The sequence below is a fragment of the Marmota flaviventris genome, chromosome 19, assembly GCF_047511675.1.
Source record: "Marmota flaviventris isolate mMarFla1 chromosome 19, mMarFla1.hap1, whole genome shotgun sequence".
In the NCBI taxonomy this organism is placed as follows: domain Eukaryota; kingdom Metazoa; phylum Chordata; class Mammalia; order Rodentia; family Sciuridae; genus Marmota; species Marmota flaviventris.
The window spans coordinates 10,121,632-10,148,144 of NC_092516.1; positions in this window are offsets into that span (position 1 = coordinate 10,121,632).

A 26,513-nucleotide genomic window follows, 5' to 3' on the forward strand; every position below is an offset into this window, starting at 1 on the left:
ATTGGCATTAGAGGTCAGATTCCCTCTTTGAGCAAGTTCCCCATTTCTTCCATTTTACTCAGTTCCCCTCTACCTTGACTCTTCCACTCTCTCACCTTTGAGATTCTAGAATTCTGTGCTTTTGTATTCCCAAAGAGAGACCAAAATCCTAGACTCAATGGTCCTTAACTTTCAGAGTTATTTGAATATCTTGTGCTTTTTAAAAAATGCTTTATGATATTTTATCAGTTTAGTCTTGGGTCAATTAGGCACAAATATTAAATAGGCTTTTCAATTAGTGTTTAATAAAATAAAACCCTCAAATAGATTTCTGCATGTTGGAAGTTGTAGGGTTTGATTAACATGGTCATTTTTTCCAAGGAGAGATTCGAGTTTCTATCTTGGGAAATGCACCAGAGAATCCCAACTTGCTTGACTAACAGTTACTAAGCTGAGTGGGATTAACCAGGAAAAATGATTGATGGGTCCAAAGCTATAAGCAATTATGGGGTTCCATCTTTCCCTATGAATATTAATGTCTCTCCATGCCAACTCACTGGGACAAGGTCGGGAGGTGTGACAGGGAGATTTTCAACATCGATAGCCCCACTTCCATTATTCCAACCATAATGGAGATCAATTACCTGGAAATAAGCCCAACTCAAGGTACCCACTTTGTTTAGTAAAATACTGTGTGCCCACTAAAATTTCACTTCAAGCCTTTAAATGGGGCCTTAACTAAGTCCCTATCAACATTATATGGTTTGTAATGTTCACCAATAAACATGGTCTTTGCTCTTACTCAGGGTCGTTCATTGCAAATCAAATGTCCATTCAAAAACTAACGTACCATTCAAGTATGAGACAGTTAGCTCCCTTCCTCAGATGGATAGTCTTTGAGTTGATCTAGCTGCAGATATATTTTATTTAGCCCACATAATATTTTAGAAGTTATTATTTTAGAGTTCCCAAACTCTAAAAAAATCTAAAAATTATGAATACTTATGCTTTTTTAAAGTGTATTTCAAAATAATAATTTTTAAAACCCCAAAGAGTAGATCTAGCAATACTGAGCAGACATTCACAGGAAGATATGGGATATTTTCCAGTCATGCCTAACCATCCTTGTTTATTATGTTTCCTTCACAGCCCCATGAGGTATTTTAGTTTGCAACTCCTGGGTTAGCTTAATAAGTCAATCACAAAGGAATCAACCATGAAATTGAAGATGTAGTCACCCAAGAGTGTATTTTAATTTAAATTTAACATTAGCCAATGTTTCAGGCTAATGATGAACATTATCCAGCTGTTCTAAAACACACACACACCTTCAGAAAGAGTTCCATTAAGTCAGTCAAATAAATATTTGCTGAGTACCTATTATGTACCAGAAATAATGTCAGATATTTTCATAACAAGGACTTTGTTATAAAAATAACAAAGCCCAGGGACATAAAGGACAACAGAACTAAATAGGAAATTGCACTGCAATGAAATAATCACTGGATTAGAGAGTGCATTGAGGAAATTTTGATGTGAAGCATTTTCCTCAGGGTGTTTTTTTGTTTTTTGGGGGTTTTTTTGTTTGTTTGTTTGGTACCAAGGATTGAACCCAGAAGCACTTAACCACTGAGTCACATCCCCAGTCCTATATATGTTTTATTTTGAGAGAGAGCCTTGATAAGTTGCTGAGGCTGGCCTCAAACTTGTGACTCTCCTGCCTCAGCCTCCTGAGTCATTGGGATCATCATGGTCCACCTCCCTGGATTTTTCAAACATTCTTTGTGCAGAGTCAGTCTAGGAAGCAAAGATGGGGAAATAAAAAGTTAGACCTGCCTATGACTTTTGGATTTGGAAGTCTTTAGAGATGGTAACAGAGAGTCCGAGGAAGGCTTTAAGTGTATAAGGCTGTAAGTGTCCCCACTTAAGTTTGCAGGACTTACATTGTACACAGCACTAAAATTTAAGAACTGTGCAATTTAAATGTGTGTGTGTGTGTGTGTGTGAGAGAGAGAGAGAGAGAGAGAGAGAGAGAGAGAGAGAGAGAGGAAGAGAGATTTAGGCAAGAGAGATACTAATTCCCAAACACTGACTTGAAAAGTGGTTGCTCCATTGCTGATAGACTTGGCAACGGTTGTTAGGGAAGATTCTGCTTTAGGTCACTGCTATGTGATATATCCTGACTTCAGCAACTTCCCTGAGATCATGATGATGGCAAAATATGGACTGAGAGGTATTTATGTCTGTGGACATTCACCTAGAAGATCCGACCTAAGTAATGATGAGGTTTGTGTTTTGGAAGGTCAACCTGGAGGCCAGCCTCTAGGGCAATGCCACAAGATCATCCCACTGACATCAGGGCCTTGAGGGAGGCTCAGATGGTCATGCTGATCCAATTTCTGTTTGACAAGATGATGAATAAACATCTCAACCTCAGAATGAAAGAATCAAATTGAAAAAGATCTCACTAGACTGGAACACTGGGCACAAGCCAAAAGATGAGCACCAACAGGGATAAATATTGCTTTAAGAAAATCGATGCTCAAGTATAGAATGGTGAGGATGTGGCTTGGCCATCATTCATGGGAGAGAGGCCTGGGATGTCTCGGGGGTTCCTGGGAGCCAAGAGTGACACAACGTGGTAAAGAGATCCTAGTGAGAAAATGCTGTGGCCCACAAACAACAAAAATTCAACTCAAATTGACAATAATGATATGGAGAATTTATGACATCATATACCTGAAAGTCCAGAATGAAATTTGAATATTAGTTGTTCTTTAAATATGTGAAATCACCCTCCAAATCTCAGCAATTTTCAATAAATAATTATCATTTCTGCTGCACACCTGCCTGGGCCACTTGTCTAGGTTGGGCCAGGCTGGACTCAGAACTTCTGGTTGGTTTTGAGAGCTCCACGGATCTTCTCTTCAGCATCCACCTAAGGAGACAACAGCAGCTTGGGCAGGACCACTTCGTGGCTGACCACAGGAGGTAAAAGGGTGAGTGGGAACACAACAGCTTTAGAGTCTGTTTGGAGATGGCAGCCATCGCTTCTGCCCACATGGTGTTGGCCACACCATCATGTTACTAAGACCCCACGGGAGCTGGGAAACATGACCCACCCTGCCTGCTGGAAGGGACTGTGGCTGAATAAAAAGGACATGGAGACATAGTTCTAACACAGGGAGGAGTGAATCAGCCCCATGCGGTGACTTCAGTGGCTCTGGACTCAGAAACTCCCAGGACAGGGCAGCAGGACTCTTTCTTCTGTCTGCTTCCACTGTGTGGCCTTTAAGTTCCGGAATCATCAACACATATGCACAGCTTACCATCCACACTGATGCCGACTTCCCATTCGACCGCCCTCATCCACGTGATCTTAAAATTTCATAATCTTACTATTCAAATTTCATAGTATTCAAATTTCATAATCTTACTGTTCTGGGAAACTCTTGCCCAGCAAGATGGAAGTTGTAAAGAACTTCATTGTTCATTCAAGGAACTCTGTGAAAGACCCACCACTTCTTCAATCCAGAGCATCGAGCATTAGTTTATGCCAAAGTCTCTTCCATCCCCTCAAACCAGATCCCTCATTTCAGTGTGTCTGCCAATCCCAAACTCTCATCCTGTGGTCCTTTCCAAATCTCTCCGAGTTACCATTTTACAGACTAATCTTACATCAGACTTCAAGACCTTAATAAATATTTCAATTTCATCTTCCCTCCTCTGAGACCCTCATAAGACTGTCAAAGTAGTGCTCCCCTTATCGTGACAAAAGCCAACTAGTTCATCTGACCAGCAAGTTATTTCCATGCTATTCTGTGGAACTGGCATTCCATATCCTCATTCTCGGGATATGAGCACAACACGGCACAAATGGCATTATAAAAGCTGGGCATCCCTGAAAGAAGAAGCAAAACCTGTTTCTTGGTATTTCTAGCAAAAATCCTCCCTAGGTAAGGCTTGGTAGGCTCAAGTCCAAGGACGTGCCAGACCCTCAGTCCAGGGGAATCCTGTGCTCTGATTGCTCATGGCTGCATCTCTTGGCCCCTGCTGGAGGGGAGAGTGGAATAACCTCTTCCAAATCACAAAGACTGAGAGTAGGGGCGCTGTGGTTCCAAGAAGAAAACGTGGCGTTTGATACCAGAAGGACAAATGGCAAGTGGATGGGTAAAATCGAGAGATGTTTGCTGCTTGCTTTAGCCTACCACATCAGAGTGCTTACTGGATCCAAAATAAGAGGAAGAAAACTTGATCGCTCTGCCTCATGTTGATCTCTATCTATTGTATATCCAGGAGAGTGTGATCATTTCAGGGACAGGCACCAATTAAATGGTGAGGTCTTCAGTGTTTTTCCAGAAGACATTTGATCTTTGTCCCTGGCTCCTGGCTCAGAACTTCTAAAACCCTTGGAATTTCCTAAGTAATAAAGATGATAGGAGTATCTTCTGTCCTAATGAAGTGACTATTGGTGGTTCCCTAGATAACCTCAGGATGAGGCTGGTCACCAGAAAGTCCAAATCTTGATTAGGATGAACAAGGTAAAAGATCTAATGTATACCATGATGACTATAGTTAACAATAGTATATTAGAATTTTTGCTAAATAAGTAGATGGCAGCTGTAAACTTACTATGGGAAAAAAGGTAACTATGCCCACAGCAAATATGTTTATTTGATCCACTTAAAGTAACTATATGCGTGTATCTTAGAAGATCATAAATATACACAATAGATAATTTAAAAGAAAGAAAAGATAACTAAGTGTGCAATGGGACTCTACATCAAAAGGATTGAACCTAGTATACAGGAGAGTGATCTTTCCTGAAGACGTGGTATTTCTTGAAGTATGAATGGGAACCAAGTAGAGGAAGGGAGGTCTGAGGGTCAGACAGGGAAGAGTTGCGGCAAAGACCCATAGTTGTAGGCACAAAAGAGGAGCAGGGCTGGGTAGCATCCCTTAGCAGAAAAGCCACAAGAGCATATTTTTCATAGAAGGGTCTGATTCAGACTTCATGGTCCCCCAGGATCAGCATCCCCAGAAGGAGAAAGGAAGAGGAACTCATAACCCAGTGTCCCTAATCAGCCTTGCATGTGGCGTTGGCTTCTATGCAAGCTGTCAAACGACTCCCAGGAAAGAAATAGCTGAGAGGCTCGGCCCTGGGACTCAGCATACTTTGAGCTATTTCACAGCTCAGCTTCAGAGAGCAGGAAACAGTGTCCTGGTCCCGGATCTGGAGACCACAGGAAGAGGGAGGCACTTTCCATAAGCCTGACAGAAGAGACAGCTCTCCCACTGCCTGTGTCACACAGGGACCTAATTAAATCTGCATCCATTAAAGGGATTGGATGCCACGTGGGCCCACTCTGATCCCTGACTTTGCTTTGCATTGGAGGGGGTTTAGATAATAAACCCAAACTGCTTCTCATTTGGTTGCAAATTTTGGAAGGCAAGGGGGAAATAAAAAAACTAGGGCTGGTGTTGCCAGGAAATTAAGCCACTCCTCATAAAACAAGATAACTAGAAAGCACTGGAAGAGGTTGTCTTTGTTTGGGAGTTCGGGCCTGGAGCATTTCCGGCAAAGTACTTTATCTGTGCAATCAATCCTGTCAGCATCAGCAGCATTAAAAAGCCTGTTTGGATTTTTGACACTAGGGGAAGAGGATCAAGTTAGAATTGTGAAAAATAGCACGGGCTCCAGAGAGTCAGAGCTGGGTTTGAATCCTGCCTCTGTCATTTGTAGCTTTGTGACATTTCACAAGTAGACGACATAATCTGTGTCCCTACCTGTTTTTAACTGAATGTTAGTGCACCCTCCCTAAATTCATATGTCAAAAACCTGTCTGTCCCTCTAAGGTGATAGTATTAAGAGGTGGGTCCTCTGAAAAGTGAATAGGATCAGATGAGGTTATGGGGGTGCAACCCTTGGAAATGGGATTAGTTTTGTAAGGAGAGCTGGCTTCCTCTCTGCTTTCTACCATGTGAGGGTGCACTGTTAAAGGCACAGCTCTCACCCTCCAGAACTGTGGGAAATAAGTGTCTATGGTTTCAAGTCACCAGGTAACAGTATTTTGTTATAGCTTCCTGAGCTGACTAATACAGGCTGCATGGGGCTACTCTGAGCACTAAGTAAGACAATGCATACAGAGTGCTTAGTCTAGAGCCGACATATAGCAAGCATTCAATGAATGTTAACTATCATTATTATAAAAATTATAATAAGATAATGACTGCTTATCTGTCATTTCTCACTATTGCCAAGTCTTGATTTCAAATTCCAAGGTTTTTTTTTTTTTTCCTATTGCAATTTCATCTTCAACCAGTTTGAAAGAGCATGTTCAGTAACTTAGAGAAAACACAATGAGCTTTGGTATCTTCCAATCAATTTTGAGAAACTAAGCATCTAGTGAGTTTGAAGCCAAGAGATGACAGGGTGGATGGTCTTCAGTCCTAGTGTTTCAGCCAGGCTTTTTGCCACTGTGATCAAAACACTGAGGAAAAGTTTATTTGTGCTCATGGTTTCAGAGATCTCGGTTCACGGATGGCTGACTCTGTTTCTCTGGGTCTGAGGTGAACATCATGGCAGAAGGGTGTGGAGGAGGAATACAGCCCAAGATATGGCAGCCAGGAAGCAGACACTCATCAAACATATGTCTCCAGTGACCCGTCTCCTCCAGCTACACCCTACCTCCTGTAGCTTCTGCCCAGTTAACCCCTATCAGTGGATTAACCCACCAGTTAGGTTCCAACTCTTACAATGTGATCATTTCACTTCTGAATGTTCTTATATTGTCTCCCACAGGAGCTTCTACCTAAACCACAACACTCGGTTGGCCTGAGTTTTTCCCAGTTTGGGAACACGAAGTCCTACATCCTGGAAGCCCTGCCATCCCCGGCTAACCAGGCAGTTGGTCACCTTAATTACAGATGCACAGGGAGTCACAGAAACAAGACATAATCCAGGTCTCCTGACACCCAGGCCAGAGGTCCCCCAGCTGGTCACTTACCAACACCTTGTCCTGGGGTGTGCTGATCAGGGCCACTTACTCACAGAAGTTCCAAAGTACAAGCTTTGGGACATTGTGTAGTTGAAACTGCTACTGTGAACGAATGCGGCAGACCAGGGGACTCATATAGCGCCGCACAGTACTTTCTACATGGGTGACAGCAAGGGCCAACTGCTGCTCTATGGGATGTGAGCCCCGTGTTGACAGATACACTGTTTATTCAAGAGATGGAAAACCTTTCTCTTCAGCCTCTCTCATCATCTAGCTGTTACCAGTACAATAATGGCGCCGCCTGGCTGAGCTCCTGCCCAGCCCCCACCTGCTATCTTTAAGAACAGGACATTTCCCTGCTGAGAGTCCTCTGTGACAGGTCAGTTAGATCCCACATGACCACTGCATCAGTGACCTCTAATAGACAACAAGCTCTATGGTAATCCCATCTGCTTGCTCCGTGACACCCGTGCCCAGAGCCATGACAGCTGGCAATTGCCATGAGCATAGCCAGAGAGGAGGAGGAAGAAAAGGTGGCCCCAGAGTTCCTAGACAATCTTCCCTTTAAGGAGAGGCCGCACATCCCTGCCCTTTCTTAGCCTCCCCGCCCCTTCCTTTCTTTTTCCTGGCTGCCTGTGATTTCCCCAACCTGTCAGGGCTGATTTGTGATTTACGGTGGATTTGCAGGCTAGGCTCCCGCCTCTCCATCCTTGGGGAATGAAGGTGTGCCACGCCTGGGCTTCCTCTTGACTTTACAACTCCAAAGAGAACAACGTATCCCTTTTGCTGGGGTACCTCTCCTGGGAGACGGGCCTTTGGATCATTTCTCACTGGCTCTTAAAAGACTTCCATCCCCAGCACTGCCATAAAGAGATCAATCAATCAATCGCCATATTGCCAACACCATGGGAAGAGTGATGGTGCTTGTAAGTAGAGTGAAGGTAGAAGCAGTAGAATCAGAAGAACCAGAGTAGAGACAACTGGGAAGCAGTGGAAATGGACGAGGTGCGGGAGGTAGGGGGAAGGGGAGTGGTGTTAACAGAGGTGATGTCAGCAGCAGCAGTGATGGGGACCCTTGATGACAAGGCAGACATATAAATTTGTCATGGTAAAAAGCTGGAGATTTAGAGCCACAGAGACCTAAGTTCAAGGGCCTACTTCCAAACTATCCGATAGTGGGACCTTAGTGAAGCTTCAAAGTCGGCCACGCTAATTATCCCTCATCTTTGCAATTAGAATGACAGAAGTGCCCATCTTGCCAAGTGTCATAGGAAAAGTACTTAAGAGAACATTCAGAGGGCTCTTGGAACAACGCCTGCAAGCATTGTAGGAGAGGCGGCCGCTGCTGTCATAATGGACATTAGTGCCCCTGCAAATCACCTACAACCCAACTCCCATCCCAGCTTGGGTCCTCTGGCATCCTGTCCTCGCCTGCTGCCCCAGCACTGCTTCATGCCACACTGCCACCTGCCCCACCCCCATCAGGTGTCTCTGTCCAGCCACACTGGCCAGCTGTGGCTTCTTGAACATGGCAAGCTTCTGCCGGGTACCAACCTCATGCTTCCTCTCCAGGGGAGGCATTTACGCACACCCCTTCCCCTGGCCAGCCACTCCCCGTCCTCTGAATCCAGGATAGATGTCACCCCTATAAGAGCCCCCACCAGGGGTCCTGGAATTGTGTTTTTCTTTCCATTGCTGCACTAATCACAAGTAGAGCTCATCATCTGTCGTGTGTTGGTGAATATGTCCCTTTTTCCTCACGTCAAGAGTTTCATGAGGAAAGGGGACCTTTGTGTCTTGCTCCCTGCGCGCCACCACAATCAGGCACTATTTCTCATCTTCTACCTTTTCTCCAAGGATTTTTTCTTGCCCTTTTTTTAATCTTGAAATAAATGCACCTGTGGATCTTAAAATTCATTAAACTTAAATTTTAGATCTCTGTTTGCACCAGTCATATTGGAGGGCTCAATAGCCACATCTGGATTGTGGCAAGCACACTGGGTAACATTGAGGACATTTACGTTGTCATGGAAAGTTCTGTCCTACAGCTGCACTCGATCATTTCAGGGCATTGTAGGTTTCATGAGATTTGGAGCCTTGTAGGAGAGATTGCCAACGCCCATACCGAGATGTGCTCAATCCTTGGAGCTACTCAGCAAGGTCCTTTTGACCAAAGAAAGTCACCAATGGCGTCCCACAAGGGCCATAAGTGTCATTTCCACATGCACATTGCTTGGGGTGGTTTTAGATGTCACACAGAGTAACCTTTCTTATGTGGAACATGAGCTTGTGATAGACCCAACCTGATCTTTTATTAAAATTGGGAGCCATCTTGCCACAAAGCCTTGAAAAGATAATTTCGGCTTTACTATAAATTACTGCAAATTCTGAACCTGCTTGGAATGCCTGCCCGTGCCTTGAACTCACCCATGCCTGACTCTCTGACCAGATAGCAGCCCTCTCTGAAACTTAGTGACACCTCATAAATATTGGCCTTCCCTGGCCAGACAACGACCCTCTCTGAGGTTCTAATGGTCCTCATAAATTCTGATGTTGGGGCCAGCAAAAAAAAAAAAAATGTAAACTACCATTAGTGTGATGCTTGTCAGAGTTCTGTTATCTGTAACCCCCCTTTGTGTAACTTTCTAGGCTATAAAGCTGGGCTGTAGGAAAGGTGGGGTGCTGTCTTGTTCCCGCCGTTTTGGGAGGGAGAAGCAGCCCGGCCGGTCGAAATAATAAGCTTGCTTTAATTTGATTTTAATTGGAGTCAGTGGTCTTTTCTTGCGTCCTGGTCTAACACTTGTCCCGTTTTTGAAAGACATTGTCTCATCTTACTATAATTAAAGTCAATAAGGAAAAAAGTCAAGAAGGGACCTCTATGTGCTTGAAACTATGCCTTTTCAATTTTTCAGTAAATGAAGCAATAACAAAAAATTCTAGCAGGTGAAGCAGGTGGTACACAGAGTACGAGAAAGAGGAGCCACTTAATCAATGAATTATAATTCATTACAAATATCACTTGGAGGCTGCTCATGTCAAGTTCCTTCCTAATGCAGGAATCTTGCTCAGACGCCTCAGAAATTTAGTAATTGAGCTGCTAATGGAGCTGCTATTTATTTAGTAACTACTATTTCCAGGTGCTGAGTTATAATCTATCTCCCAGAGAGCATCTGGAATGATCTTATTAAGCCCAAGTCAGGTCCTGCCTCTCTCTGATGGCTTCCCATCACTTCTGGCATGCAATCCAAATCTTTTTTCAGGCTCACAGAGAAGGGCACGGTCACCGCCTCTCTGGCCACATCTTCGTCCACTCTCCTCTTACCTACTACAGTGCCTGCTCGGGCTGTCTTCCAGGTCTTCAGACATACCAGCTCATTTTCTCCCAAGGTCCCCATATTAACTACTTTGTCTACTGAAATGCTTCTCCAGCCAGTGCAGTTCCTCTTGTTATTCAGATCTTTGCTCAAACACCTGCTCCTACTAGCATCTGTCCTTGGCACTGATTTTAAATAAGACCTTCTTCCCTGGTCATTCTGAGTCACACCTCTCCTGCTGTTCCCTCACTGCCCTAATTACTACCCAAAATTTTCTTGTATCTCAAGTCAGTTTCCCAGGGAGAGCCTGGGGATTCTTGTGCAATTGATTGACTTGTTAAGGGACTGAGGGGGTTAGGACAGGACATGAAAAAAGATGAAGAAAGATGTAGTTCCGATGACAGATGACATCTAGGTGCCTTCATCCCTCTGGGAGCCCCAGAGTAGCCAGTGCTTCGCCAGTCAGTTCAGCCCTGTGCAAAAGGAGCTGATCTCTTGTATCCTGGAAACCATCAGCCACTGACTGAGGGCTGCCCTGGGGCGAGGCACAAAAACTTTGAGACAACTCTAATTGCCCAATGGCCAGAATGTGCACAAGGATGGAGGTGTGGGCTATCAGGCCGTCAACATCTGGAGCATGGATCCACCAGCCAAAGGCTCCAAGCAGGGCGCCCACAGCATCTGCAACATCTGCTCATTTATTAGTTCCCCTGACTCATCTGCTAGATTTTAAGTTCCATGAGGGCAAAGATTTCATTTGCCTTATTCATTCCTTAGCACATAATAAGCACTCAGTAAATATTGCTTGCATGTTTAAGGAATTAATTAATAAGCTAAGACACTTCCCTTCCCTATCTAGATCATCTATCACGCTTACACTCACGCTGGGAGGCAGGACCTTCAGGTCTGAGTTATTTCCAGGCTTAGATCCAAGTGTGTTCATCTGAGAGCCAATTAACCAGATAGGATGGATAAAAATAATTCACGAGGGCAAATTCTACCATCGCCTTTACCTTGAGCCCTTCTCCCAATTCCCCAAGACTTATGACACACAGAGAAAGACTTTCTTTTGTATATCAAAATATTTATTCCCCAAACCTCAGGCTGCGATGCCAAAGAATCACAAATGGCAAGGGCCATTTTCTTTGATATTCCATTTTATATTTCCATGCACAATAAGAATATTTTAAAAATAAACACTAGTGGGCAGTAGCACAGCTAGCTAATGCAGGCTATGAGGGCAGCGGCTGAGAGCATGTGTTAGCATGCATTAGAATAAGATAATATTTGAATATTAAAAAGTATACAGAGTAAATGATCTGGCCATAGGAGTATTTGAAGAGCTCTTCATCTCATCTCCATTCATTGCTAGGATTTGCTGGTTATCTTAATACAGAACACACTAAGATATCATTCTTGTAAGACTGAGCTGCGCACCAGTTAATTCTCAGTACCACCTGGGATCCTGTTATCAATGCAGTGTCTGGGACCTAGCCCAAAGCTGCAGAGCAGAATCTGCATTTTAACCTGGTCCCTGGTGATTCCTCTGTGGCCCAGTTAAAGAAGCATTGCTTGAAGACATGTGTACCCACCCTTTCCTAGAGTCCTTCCTTTGAGGAAGCTAGTTGTTCCAGAACATCCCTGTCAGTTCCCTAGATTCCTATTGCCCTAAGTCATGGAAAAGTGTAGCTCCTTCATCGGATGCATAAGAGCCACTTGACTTGAGATCTTCAAAAGTGAGGTTCCTGTTGCTATGGTTGGGTTATGATTTACCCTCCTAGGGTCCGTGTGTTAAGAGCTTGGTCCTCAGTACAGCTGTGTCGGGAGGCAGGGCCTAGATGGGAGTTTTAGTTCACTGGGTGTTCTACCCTCAGAAGGAGTCGATATAGTTCTTACCAGAGGGATTGATAGAAGAGAGTGCACACCTATGATCCCAGTGACTCAGGAGGCCTAGGGAGGAAGATCACAAGTTCAAGGCCAGCCTAGGCAATTTAGAGAGAGACCTCAAAATAAAAGGCTGGAGATGTAGCTGAGTGGCAAACCACCTCTGGGTGCAATCCCCAATACTGCTAAACAAAAGGAAAAACAAGCAGAGCCTCTCCTCTTGCTCTGCTGCTATCTACCCAAGAGATGTCTGCCTTTCGCTTGCATTCCTGCCACCATGATGCCATCTGCCATGAGGTCCTTGCCAGAGCTGAGCTGACACAGGCACCGTGCCCTTGAACTTCCACAGCTATAAGCTAAGTAAACCTCTTTTAGATATACATTACCCAACCTCAGGTATTTTGTTATATCAATAGAAAATGGGCCAATACACTTGGACCCAGATTTTTAAAAGGGGTATCATGAAGAGTATCTAATTCTAGGAAGATGAGCATCAACAGATGTAAGAACTTCTACCTTCTTTCTTTTCTTGAGCTTCAGAGAGAGAAATTTTACAAGTTTGTGGTTTGATTCTGTTTTGTCTTTTTCAGGTAACCTGGTGGCCCTCCAAAGGCCAGTGGGCAAATTGTACATCTTACGATCAGAAAGAAAAGGGGTGACTGACTGTCACTGAATGCCTGATGGAACAGTGCCCAAACAAATCAATCATCAAAGTCAGTACTTTCAAATCAGAAGTATCCAAATGAACTGTGCAATGGATTTGAAAGTTTTCTCCTCTTGGAGATTCCAATCCTGAGGCCTTGGAATCTGAAATTTTAAAAACTAGTTCTGCATCAGATTGAGAATCAATGGGTACAAACCAGAGTTTTCCAAATGTAATTGATTTTTTTAAAAAAAAAATCCGAATACTTGTTTAAAATGCTAATTTCAGGTTCATATCCTGGAGAGTTTCACTCAGGGGAACCCAAGAATCAGGATGCTGTTAAACCAACCACAAGCTCCTGCAGGAAAAAAAAGGGTCTAAGCTTCACCATTATCTTGTTTTGTGCTCCTTGAGTGTGTCACTCAAGAACTCTCAGGCTTCATTTCTTCATCTGAACACTAGGTATAAAAACATGCATTTCACAAGCCTGATATAGTAAAATGCTAGCAAGTTAGTCCATGGGAACGTGGTGCTACACAGGTTAAAAGAACATCACTTTTCAACCGGCTTCACTGTAATGTCTCCTTACTTATATCTAGATCCATTAAATTATTTGCAGGGTCCAGAGTACAATGGAAATGTGGTGCTCCTTTTAAAAGTGTTAGAGGAAATGTGTGTCCCTTGTAAGCAAGGGGTCTTGTGCACAAACTCAGGGAGTTGACCCTGCTTATGTCAGCGGACTCTGGAAATCAACCCAGCCGAGTGTGCAAGGTTATTGAGAACGAGGACAATCCCCCATGTGGTTAGCATCTGAGACGTGTTTGATGCCATCTTGCCCATGAGGGCGGTCAGACTCACCTGGGGACCTTGCTAAGCTTCCACAGTCCAGGGCTGGCAGTGTATCTTGGCAGTAGAACACTTGCATAGCACCCCTAAAGCGTGTCACCAGACTGGGATCAATCTGCAGACACCATGATGAGGACAGAGAGGACACCAAGAGGGAAAAACTTCCCCCATCATATCCTGACTTCAGGGGAGGGGGAGCCTTTGCGTTTCTCAGAAACCAGCCTGACCTTCAGAAGAGCCTTCCTTCGTGGTATCTAGTCTGGACTATTTTCAAAATCTTGCCTCTTGATTTCAAAATGGAAAGAAAAGCAACCTGACTCCCTGACCCCCCTTCCTCACCCTTAAGGTCTTCATTGTCTTGTTGCTCATCAGGTCATTCATCCCTGTGTGTGTGTGTGTGTGTGTGTGTCGTGCACAGGGGTTGAAACCCAGGGCCTAGCACATGCTAGGCAAGTCCTTTGCCACTGAGCTGCATCCCATACTTTTTTTTTTTTAAGAGAGAGAGAGAGAGATTTAATTTTTTTTGTTTGTTTGTTTTAGTTTTCGGTGGACACAACATTTTTGTACGTGGTGCTGAGGATCGAACCCGAGCCACACGCATGCCAGGCGAGCGCACTACCGCTTGAGCCACATCCCCAGCCCCTGCATCCCATCCTTTTTAATTTTTTTTTTATTTTGAGCAGAGCCTTGCTAAGTTGCTGAGGCTGTCCTCGAACTTGTGATCCTCTCATCTCAGCCTCCCATGTGGCTGGGATCACTACTGGGCATGCATCCCTGCATCTGGTTCATTCACCCTTTTATTTCTGTCCCTGGAAGTCCTTTCCCCATACAGAAGCCAGAATGGGGTCTTGGGAAAATGCAGGTCAGAAGGTGTCATGCCTCTTCCCTGAAGTCCCCCAATTCCTCTTCATTTCACTCAGAGTAGTAGCTTGGACCCTCAAAATAGCCTAGAAGGATTTATATAACCCAAGTCTTTGTCCCTGCTCCTGTCTCCTCCCCCCCCCCCCGCCCCCGCAAGGCCCTTCTGGCCTCTTCAACTACACTGATTTCGCCCTTGCCCACTTTGTCCCAGCCACTAGTCCTCTTGCTGTCCCACAGCAGCCCCAGGCTCCTGTCTCAGGGACTTTGCCCTAGCTGTTCCCTCTGACTGGAACCCAGACCCCCACACATCCATATCCCTCCTTTACGTCTTCATTCCAAATGGCATCTTCCTAATTAGGTCTTTCCAGACCACCCTGTTTTAAATGGCAGCCCATACTCCTTGCCCTCTGAATCCCTCTTCCTCCCAACTATTATTTTTCTTAGGTAGCTATCTTCTAACTCACTAAGCCATTTTAACCCACACATTGTGCTTGCCCATCACTTGGCCCTAAAATGTAAGCTCCTCTGGGGTGAGGACTTTCACCCAGCTCCCTCAGTACCAGCTCCACACAGTGCCTGGTGCAGAGTAGATACTCAGCAAATATTTGCTGAATGAGTGTGTGTTCATTCATTCAATGAACTGTGAGTTCCAGGCCCCATGCTTGACTCTACAAAAATGAGTAAGATCCATTTCTGTTCCTCAGAATGTCCATGTCCCAATGTAAAAAAAAAAAAAAAATCACAAATAGGCAAAGCGGGACATCCAAATTCAGCATAGCCAAGGTGTGCACTAGGCAGGTGCATGGTGCATGCTCTGTTGAAGGCCCGTATGCGTAGAAGCAGATGAGGGAGGGAAAAGGGCAGCCCCGGAGGAAGGGAAAGGTGCAGAGGGTGCAAAAACGAGAGGCACCCTCCCCTGATAGAAGGATCAGCAAATACAGAATAGAAAATTCCAATTGTGTTCAGAAGAAATGCAAGCAGCAGGACAGAGACCGGGTGTGTGTGTGCATTGCATGTGTCTTTGGTGAGAAGGCTGTAATGGAAAAAGTGGGCACCCAGAGGTCTGATGGCCTTGGAATAAAATCCCAGCTCAGCTCAGCTCTCCTTTGGCTGGGTTCCAACACTTCCTGGTTGACCAGCTGTCTCTTCTCTGCAAACCTATCTTCTCTCTTCTCTCTTAGTTTCCTTCATCCTCAGACCCTCTTCTATTTTGCAGATCAACTTGACCTTGGAATTATCTTCATATTCAGAAATGCAAAAAAAAAATCTCTGTTATAACCAAATGTCAAATATTTGGAGATTCTGCCTCTGAGCAGCGCAAAAGATGGAGGAAAAGTTTGGAAGTTTTCAGCTCTTCCTGTGCCTGCTACCCTAAGCCATCTAAATGAAAGGTATCTCTCTCATGCTTCTCATGACATGATAACTACCCTATCCCCTTCTTCCAAGAGGCAAGTTGACAATAAATAGTCCACTTAGGTCTACAGGGTTCATGATATTTTTATCTGGTACCCTAGATTATTTTTCTTCATCCTGCTTTGAGCTTCCATGAGGTAGACATTATGATCCCATGTTCCAGAATGGAAACTGAAGTCCATGTCACACAATGTCACAAAGAACATAGAAGACAGAGCTGGAGCTGAAACCCAGGTCTGTCTCAGTCCAAGGACAAAACAGCTCTTGCCCAAAGTCAACGAGAAACAGAATGGGGACAAGTCTACCTCATAATCAAGAGATTAAAGGCTGATATCTTAAGACTACTGAAAATTCAAAAATCTTAGCAGAGAAAGGATTTTCCCCCTCTCCTTTCCCTGTACCCATATTAAATATTAACTTCCTTTGACTTGGCAAATTCAGAAGTTGACTAAAACACACATTATAAAAAATGCAAGGTAAAGTTTCTGATTTCATTTCTGCATTTGGAAATGGATCTGAATGACTTTCTCCCCTGCTGCTGGGGTTGGACATTTGATCTTCTTTGCCCTTGGTCAGCGTCCTCCAGAAGAATGTGGGTGTCCATGGAGTAGCTGGAGATCAAGGACAAGTTCCCATCAGGAGACTCACAATCCCGGCCCCAGGCATCAACAAACACTGAGTTTTAAATATTTTTAGGAAACAAAAAGACCTAAAAGGGAGTCCTTTCTGGCCAAGGGTGATCCAGATCTGGGACAAGGGGCCAGGAAGGACAGGTGGGATGCCTGGGGTCAGAGGGGCCACCAGGACAAAGGAAGGACCCCTGGCTGAAAGTTCCTGAGACGACCCCCTTTGTTTCCAACATCATTATTGGGTTTAGAAAAATGACAACTTTTACTGTTTTATTTTTTTTCTTGAAAGCATACATGTTCACCACAGGATGCTTCAAAATGTAAGCATGCAAAAAGAAGATCAAAATTTACCATCGTCCCAGAGATGGGAAAGGATGATTGACACCTGAGTTATAGTAGCATTCACCCCTAAAGGGAGAGAAGGGTGAAATGGGAAAGGGACACACAGGAATCTTCATTGATTTGGATGATTATTTCTTTCTTTGGCTAAGTGCTGTGTGCCTGAGTATTCACTAATGCTTTGTTAGTTTGAGACAATTCAGAATAAATGTTTTAAAGTCATCTGCTTGATTCATCATTAAAAACTCAGTGCCTAGCACCGTCCCTGATGCATATCTAATAAAAATTTCTTGAATGAAAAAAATGATTGACTTCACTTACCTCTGAACTTCTGTTTCCCCTCATCTACAAAAAATAGGACTGGCCATATCTACCCTCAAAATAATAGGAGCATACCCGCTTCTGTAGAATGTCTTCCTGGGCAGCTACCTGGGCGTGGCTGACAGAGGAGAAACAGCCATCACAACATTCTTTTGTTCCTCCAGCCTTAGTTTACAAAGAGGGGTACCCTCTGCCCTCCTCTACTTATGAGCATTTTCTTTGCTCTTTGGAAGGCAGGTGGAGATAAGAGCACTGGGATACTCATTTTAATATAATCCCTTTGAACCTCAAAATGCATATTGGAGAAAGCAGGGTGACACGGGCAATTTTACCTTTTCTTCCAGCTAACTACTGTTTACAAATGTTGGTTGCTGTGGTTTAGCTCAGAAAACCTTTTCAAGGCTCAAGCAGTTAATTACAGCTGCCTGTGGGGCTGTGGAACTGGGCCACGCGCAGATCAATAGCTTTGACTAGACTGGGAGGGGAGAAGTGTCACTCAGGCATGAACAGCTGAATGCCAGCAACCCTGGGAACCGATGTCGCTCTAAGTTGGTGGTCTCACCCCACCTTCCACTTGCCCTAGCTTACACAAACAACAGTCAGGGCAAACACAGCCTGTATGTTCCCAAAGAAAAACCTGGTATATTAGTTACAGTCCTCCACAGAAACAGAAATAATATGTATACATTAGGAATACACGTTATTATATGTCCTAATATATATAATAGAATATACAAATACATATAATAAATGTAATATGTAAATATATACTATGCCTATATAATATATAGATACAAAGATTTATTATGGGGTGTTGGATCAGGAGAACACAGGGGTGGAGAAGTCCCACCATCTGCTGCTGACCCAGGAAAACTGGTGGCCTGAGAGCCCGGGAGTCATTGGTAGAGATTCCAGTCTGAGTCCAATGGCCTGAGAGCCAGGGCACCAAGGGCAGGAGAAGATCAAAGCCTCAGCTCAGGCAGACAGAGAGGTAACCCTCCCTCCCTGCATTTTTCATTCTTTCCAGGCCCTCAAAGGATCGGAGGCTGCCCACCCTTGTTGGAGAGGACCATTCTCTACCGATTCAAATACGAATCTCACCCAGAAACACCCCCACAGACACACCCAGAGATAATGTTCAACCAGATGTCTGGACTTCCCGTGATCCCGTCCAGCTGACACCTAACACACGAGGCCACCCATCCTCCCACCTGGGGAGAGTTGCTTGTGAGGTAATTCATGCATTTGATCCACAAATATTTACCAACGGCCTGCTACGTGGGGAGCTGTGTGCTAGGCACTAAGCAAGGGTGTGGCCGTGAATGTAATAAATATCTTCATGGTGGAGGGGCCGGGAGAAGATGAGCAAAAGAAAACTATCATATGAAGCTGAGTGCTGTTGGGGTGAACACTGATCAGTGCATAAGAAAGCTTGCAGGGAGACAAGCAGGACTCTAAAGAAGGTGATAGTGATGATGGCGAAGGAGAGGGGAGCTGGACACTCCCCTTGTCTCCAGTATTTAGGTGAGAACCAAAGTAAAGTGACCTTGGTTGTAAAGTATGTGCTCATAAATCATCTGAAGAAGTCACCTGTGCAGTGGGCTTGTAACCTAGCCCATTGTTAAGGTTGGGATGTGAGGTGTCCCCCAAAAGCTCACATGTGAGACAATGCAAGAAGGTTCAGAGGAGAAATGATGGGATTCTGAGAGTCTTAACCCAATCAGTGGATTAATCCACTCATGTGGATTAACTGAGTGGTAATTGAAGGCTGGTGAGGTGTGGCTGGAGGAGGTGGGCATTGGGGGCGTGGCTTTGGGTATATATCTCTATCTGGAGAGTGGAGGCTCTCTGCTTCCTGATCATCGTGGAAGCTGCTTCCCTTTGCCACACTCTTTCACCACAGTGTCCTGCCTCACCTTGAGCCCCAAGGAATGGAGCTAGCCACTTACAGACTGAGCCCTCTGAAACCGGGAGCCCCTAAATAAACCTTTCTTCCTCTACAGTTGTTCTGGTCGGGTCTTTGAGTCACAGCAGTGAAAAACCTGACTAAAACATCCATATAGTCCCCTGCTTGTATGTGCTGCATGGTCCTCCACTGTAGCCTGGCCTGCTGCCACCAAGGAGGAGCACATGAGGAACAGAATGTCCAGACCCTCTTAATTGAGTCCTCCTTATCCATTCATTGGAATCAGTACTCAGTAAGCTTGGGGCATTTGCTGCCTCGGTTTGAATACATTTTTTTTCAAATAAATTAAAGTGAAGTGAAGTAATAAAGAATGAGAGAATAGTTAATTAGTGTTGGATAAGGAAGAGAAATTTAATCTCAATAAAGAAAAATAAAACAAGCTACCTGAAAATCTGAAAGCATCCCAGAAAAAGAGAATGGCTAATGCAAAGGCCCTGAGGTAGAAACCGGGTTTTAGAAACTTAGTTAAAAAAAAAAAAAAGCAGGAGTGGAAATATATTAGAAGGTAGAGGTTTGCCTTGAAAGATGTAGTGGCAGAGTCTTCGTTTTATTCTAAGGGACATAGAAAGTCCTTGGAGTATTTTAAGCAAGGGGATAATATGTCATGATTTATGTTTTTCAAAAAAAAAAAATCATTCTGACCGCTCTGTGAAGGACATGCTACAGAGGGTGAGCATAAAAGTACTGAGACCATCCTGAAAGGACAGATCAAAGTGACCTTCAAGAGCCTGGACTTTGGGAATGCCTTTCTTGTTTGCTATTGTACAGGAAAAATTACTCTGCTCTCTTGGGAGGATGTTGACGCTGCAGCTCAGTGGCAGAGGCAGGGCAGAGCAGCAGAGTCACTGGCCTCTGAGTGGGCAAGGACCTTCAATGTCACACACCTACATGTACAAGGTGTGGGGCAGAGAGGGAGGAGGCAGCAAGGAGTGAGGCAGGTGCTGATCTTCAAACCCCGAACTGATGCTTGTGAGCTTAGCATTTTGTGAAATGGTGCAAAACTGAAAACTAAAGTTTGCATCTCTCACAAACCAATTGAAAGTCTGCCTTAAGAAGCCCGGGCACTCTCTTTGCTGGGATTTTCTTGTTTGCTTGTCTAGCTTTTCTCCCTTCACATCAAGCAGAACTCCAGCTCCAAAAGACAGGGGCCTCTCTGCCTCTTCACTGCTTCAGCTGAAGTGCTCAGCACCTGCAAGTGCGGAATTAATTCTCACCAAGTGAATAGATGCTAAGAAAACACCAGAAGGATATAAAACCAGAATTAACAGAGGTTACTCTGCAGAGAGATCCTGGGATGGCATTGCACAAATTAGCATTTATTATACATTTTTTATTTTTGCCAATTTGTGTAGATAATATTTTTTCTAATTAAAAAAAATGGAAAGAATATAGTTTGAGTGAAATCCAAGCTATCTCTTGTCATTAGCTAAGAAGTAGCGGTCAAGTTCAAGTTTGTTAATAATGGGCACACTTGAGCTCCTGGTATTTTAATGAGGTCATGCATTCCAGTTCCCCGTTATTTCTCGCATTCAGTCACTCATGTGGGAGGACCGGAAGGAACCAGCATCCTCACCCTGTCCCCAGGAGCTCCAGGTTTAAATAGGGGAAGAATTGGAGAAGAGGACAAGAACCGTACATAGTTAAGCGGTCCCGGGCTGAGTGATCTCAGCTGTAGTTCTGTGAGGTCCTGAAGAAGTCATTCTTGCTTGGGGGGCAATTTGATTCCCATGATGTGATGATTCCTCCTGCTTTGGTGGACACCCTCAGTTCCCCTCATGGGGCAGTTGCTACCACTTGTGGGGACAGTCTCATCACGGGGCTTGCATATTCCTGCAAGACTCACTGTTCCTGGTGCATTCAGGACAATGGAGACTTCTAGGTGCCTCTCAGGTAATCAGGAACAGGACACCCTAAAAGCTGACAGTTGATTATCTATTGATTATGATGTCCCTGCAAATAGTGGAACTACCTTGGTCATTCTTATCTTGGTCCTGAAGGGGGAAGAGAGAGGTTGGATCAACTTAGAGTTAATCAACCTTGTATTACCAGTCTTTAAATAGACACTCCTTAAATGATGCACAGTCTGTGTGCAGAGGTGGGCAGGGATCTGAGTGAAAGTTTAAGATAATAAAGAAGGAGATACAAAAGGAAGGCAGAGATGACAAGCTTTCTCTTGCTTTTCGTTACCCACAGGGCATCTGCAGGCCCAAGTGATGAGTCTGTGCTTTTTGCCAAAGCAGCTTGTTGTACCACCAACAACCTGCAGCTCAGAGAGTCTCCACATGAGTCAATACAGCAAGAGGCTAGCCGCTGCTGAACCGGAAGGTCACCTGTAGACAGTGAGCATTTTTCTACTGAAACACAACTTTTCCTTGCAGTATAAAGGTAATTAAGATGTGGTCTCTGACTCTCATGTTGTCACTGGAAAAAATGACGTACACAAAGGGCTCCCTTTTCTGTGAACAGGAGGAGAATAAACCCTTCTGTTCCCCTCTTCTGTTTATAAGGCCCCTGTGAATGAGACTCCTGTATAAGAACTGGGTCTTCTCCTAAGAGCTGGGAAACAGACCTATAATTTGTTTTTAAAGGGTACTTTAAATTTTTTTGCTCTAACAGTTTTATTACAAATTAATAAACCAATACACACTCATAAAAACAAAATGAAAACCATAAAGAAATATATGGGGCGAAAGGAAAATGTATCTTTGACTGCGTTCCTTCTACAAACCCTGTTTTCTCCCTCACTAGGAATGTTGCTAGTAAAAAACAATAATGTCACAGGTCAGATAGATAAGTAGAGCAAGCCAGTGACCAACAAGTACATGAAAAAGGGCTCAATATCATTAGCCATTAAGGAAAAGCAAAACTACACTGAGATTTCATCTCACTCCATTCAGAATGGCAGCTAACAAGAACACAAATAATAATAAATGCTATAGAGGATTTGGAGAGAAAGGAACATTTTTACACTGTTGGTGGGATTGTAAATCAGTGCAACCACTGTGAAAATCCCAGTGATTTTGAGATTCCTCAAAAACTAAGCCTGGAACCACTGGGGTCTGTCGAAAGAAAGGAGAGGACCAGGAATATGGGTTAGGTAGTGTTTCTTTTAGTCATATGCAAATACATTTTCCCCCTAATTCTGTTGACTATGCAGGGTCTTTTAGCTCCTTCTTCATGAGATGAGAATATTAGCACCCCCTTCACTTGAACTGTTCTCTCTGCAGACTTAACTCATATGATGTAATTAGTGATTTGAACTTCTGTGATTTTGACTTTTAGATTGGCAAAGTTCATAGCATTTATTTTTTGTCTTCTCATCAAAATTATACAACCTGCATGTTGTCTAAGTACAGGTTCTAGAAGTTGAAATTTAAAAAGCATGATGACTATATGATGACTATAAATATTCACTCGAGAGCCAAGAAATGTTTTAAAATTCATCTCCTTTCTTTATTAGCTTTTTGTTTTTCCTGGAGCTTGTAATATCACTTTTTCCTCTTGTATTAGTTGACTTAGGCTATTTTATTTTATTTTATTTTGGTACCAGGGATTGAACCCAGGGGTACTTTAGCCCCTGAGCCACATCCCCAGCTCTTTTTACTTTTTACTTTGAGACAGGGTCTCGCTCAGTTGTTTAGGGCTTCCCTAAGTTACTGAGGCTGGCTTTGAACTTGGGATTCTCCTGTCTCAGCCTCCCAAGTCACTGGGATTATAGGCCTGTGCCACCTTGCCTGGCTTGACTTAGGCCATTTTAAAGGGCAGTTTATATAGCACTATTTCTATCTAGTACAATAAAATCAGAAAGGAAGAGATAATAACTAAAGCTAAAGCAAGTTCCTTTGGAACCAGAAGTTTTCAAGGTCATCCCTTGCTTCCTATTAGATTAAAAGAATAATGATATGGTTAGGGACGTGGCTCAGTGGTAGAGCACCTACCTGGCATGTATCAGGCTTGGGTTCCATCCGTAGCTCCATAAAAAATCAAAATTAAAAAAAAAAACTAAGTCATTTAACAAAAGTGAAATTGGAAATACAGAATAGATTGCTACTACTCTAATTCTATGTATCTTATGTTTAATGCATAAACATTTGGTGAATGTTATTAAATGTTTGCATCCATTTAAAAAAAAAAGTTATTGCCAATGGGAATTTCCCAGTGCTGGGAAACTTTTGATGAGTTGTTGCGATCATGACATTTGACATTTCATCTCAGGTTATTGCTTATTTTCTATCATGCTGTCATCTCCAACATTATCCTCCCCCCACCTCCAAAAAAAAAATCTTCAGTTAAATAAACATCTACTCAGGGCAGCGTGTATCAGTAGTGCTCTGAAGACTGTCAGTGTGGGTCAGGGAGAGTGAAGGGAACAGTTTCAGAAGGAAAATGCAGGAGGTAAGGGACTCCCCCGGAGGTCAAGACTCAAAGCAAGAGATGAGCAGATGAGCAAGAGAGAATCGCACCCCCAGGTTCTGCCTAAAACCCCTATAGATGTGGAGAAAGACGCCAGACTTCCTGACTCTGGCTGGGTTGGAGTTTAATACATATTTTTTCCTTTCTAAAAACACAGTTTACATTTTTCACTTTGATTGTATATTTAGCACATGTGCTGTACTGTTTTTGACATGTGTATATGTAGCGGAATGTTTACTGCTGTTCAACCAACCAATATATTCTTCATCTCACGTAAGTACTTCTGTGCATGCAGAGAGAGCAGCTAAGATCCCCTCTCCTAGAAAATCTGTACATTTTAGATGAATATGAAAGGAAGGAGTCAGCTCAAGAAGTTAGGTGACCAGTGACAGTACAGAAGGCTCCCAAGAGGAAGTGACAGTTGAAGGAGGGAAGAAGAAGATCCCACCATGCCCCTGGGTTATATCCCAATGTAACCTGTCGTAAGTCAAAGAGCGACTGCACTTACAATATTTTATTTCCACTATGTCATGTGAAAGTATTAAATAGCAGGTGTTGATCATGAGTTCAATGGGAATGTCATACAGGCGGTGAAGTGGACAGGCATGCGGCCTCTCTGATGAGAAGGTCCCCTTTGAATCTTTCTCCTTTAGTATGAAGTGCTCCAGGTACAAGAGCCAGGACTGGCCTGCACACACCTCTGGATCCCCATTCTTCCTTAAGCCACATCAGTCCAGGGGCCAAGATTCATTCAGAAGCCCCAGACAAGTTTCCCCCAGTGATCTGTGGATACTGAAGGCCTGCTTCCTCATTGGGACAACAACGTCCTCAAAAAGTGGTTCCAGTAGATATCAAGGGGTCTGCAGGACATGACGGTGGGAGTTAGACTCCTTAGCAAGTCTCTTGCTTTGCCTGGCCCCATATCTCAAACGCTTTCTTGTATTGGCTTAAACCATCTCTATAGCCAGAGTCTTTAAGTATCCAAATCAGTAAGTGGTCATTAAGCAACTATGAGGAACCGAGGGTTAAGAGGGATATCCAACAGCAAAAACACAACCCACAGCCCTTCCCCTAAAGGAGTACTCGTCTGTGTAAGAATCAAAGACTCATTATTGTGGATCAAGAGTAGTATACATCGAGCACCCCCGAGGGTGTGCATTGCATGCATCTGAAGGTCACATTTATAGCCCATCTCTAACAGCCTCTCTTTTAATATTCTAGGTTCTAAAGAAAGCACTCTGTGATATCTTTACCTCTCCTCAGCTACAAAGATAACACATTTATCTAAAAAGGAGGTCCAGATGCTGGCCTGGGAAGTCCCTGCTCCTTTCTATAAGGAGGCCCCAGGGAAACACCTGTCAAACACCTTGCATCCAAGGCCAGGAAGCTGGCAGAGCCACTGACACTGGTCTTTTGTTCTAATCATCCCTTCCCCATCCCAGAGCTTTTTAGAGATAGAAAATTTGAAATAATGAAGTTTCTTCCACCTTCCTTCAAAGCTAGCTTTCAATAAAATCTTTTTTTTTTTCTATCAGTTTAACTCTGAATTTCCTCTGGAGCAGGAGTAGAGAACATTATGGCTTAGCCTCTTCCTTCTGGGAGGGATCTTACACCACCCTGTACCTAGACTGTACCAATTTGTCCACCAATATATCCTCAGAAACTAGCATCAAATGGGACACTGTGTAGGGGGCCCCAAAATGTTTGTTGAACAGGAGAATGAGCATAGAGTTGGTTTTTGTTTTGTTTTGTTTTGTTGGAGATTAAACACAGGGGCATTTTACCACAGAGCCACATCCGCAGCCCTTTTTATTTTTTTATTTTGGGACAGGGTCTTCCTAAATTGCTTAGGGTTTTGCTAAGTTCCTGAGGCTGGCCCTGAACTTGTGATCCTCCTGCATCAGCCTCCAGAGCCACTGGGATTACTGGCATGTGCCACTGTGCCTGGCTGTAGCAGTCTTAATAAAGGCAGGACACAGGATGTTTTGAACAGAGGATGTACAGCTGTGTGGTTAAGGGCACCCACTCTGTAGCCAGGCTGCCTGGATTTTAATCCAGATGTGGATTAAGGGGAAGTTTTCCTTCACCATTTGAAAGTTCAGGAAATGAACAAAAAATGGCTAGATGCCAACAGGAGAAAAAAAGACTTAGAAAATTTTTAACATGCACAGAAGTACTCCCAAAAGTCATTACACACTCAACATGTCCCGGAAACTTATATACCAATCTCTGTAGAAAAGAGGAAAGGAGATGTGGGCCCTTTTTAGGGGGATAATAAGTGATTTTGGTTGGTTCCACAGTTTGACTATTGTGAGTTGTGCTGCAATAAATGTTGAAGTGCCTATATCACTAATGTATGCTGATTCTAGTTCTTTGGGATAAATACAGAGGAGTGGGATATCTGGGTCCTATGATTGTTCCATTTCTAGTCTTTTGATGAAGCTCTATACTGCTTTCCAGCATGGTGGTACTAATATGCAGTCCCACCAACAATGTATGAGTGTACCTTTTCCCCCACATCCTTACCAGCATTTATTTTATTTTTTTTTATTCTTGATAATTGCCATTCTGACTGGAGTGAAACTAAATGATTTTTAGGGGAATTCAATGGGCTTGGAGGACATACAATGACCTAGGTCAAAGTTGCTTTGGAATACCGAATGGGATAGAAATAGAAGGCAATGATGATATATGACAAACTTCTGCCCAAATGTTTGACAGCCTTCAGTCTTTCTGTGATACGATGGATTAATGGAAACTCAGGGAAGGGTCTAGATGTCATTTTTTTCTTCTTTAGCAAGCCTAGACTTTATGCTGTAAAGAGAATCAGGTTAAAACTTCCTCCAGCATCTTCTTCTAAGTTCCTATAATTTAAAATAATTAGCATGCCAGGGCTTCATATTCTGT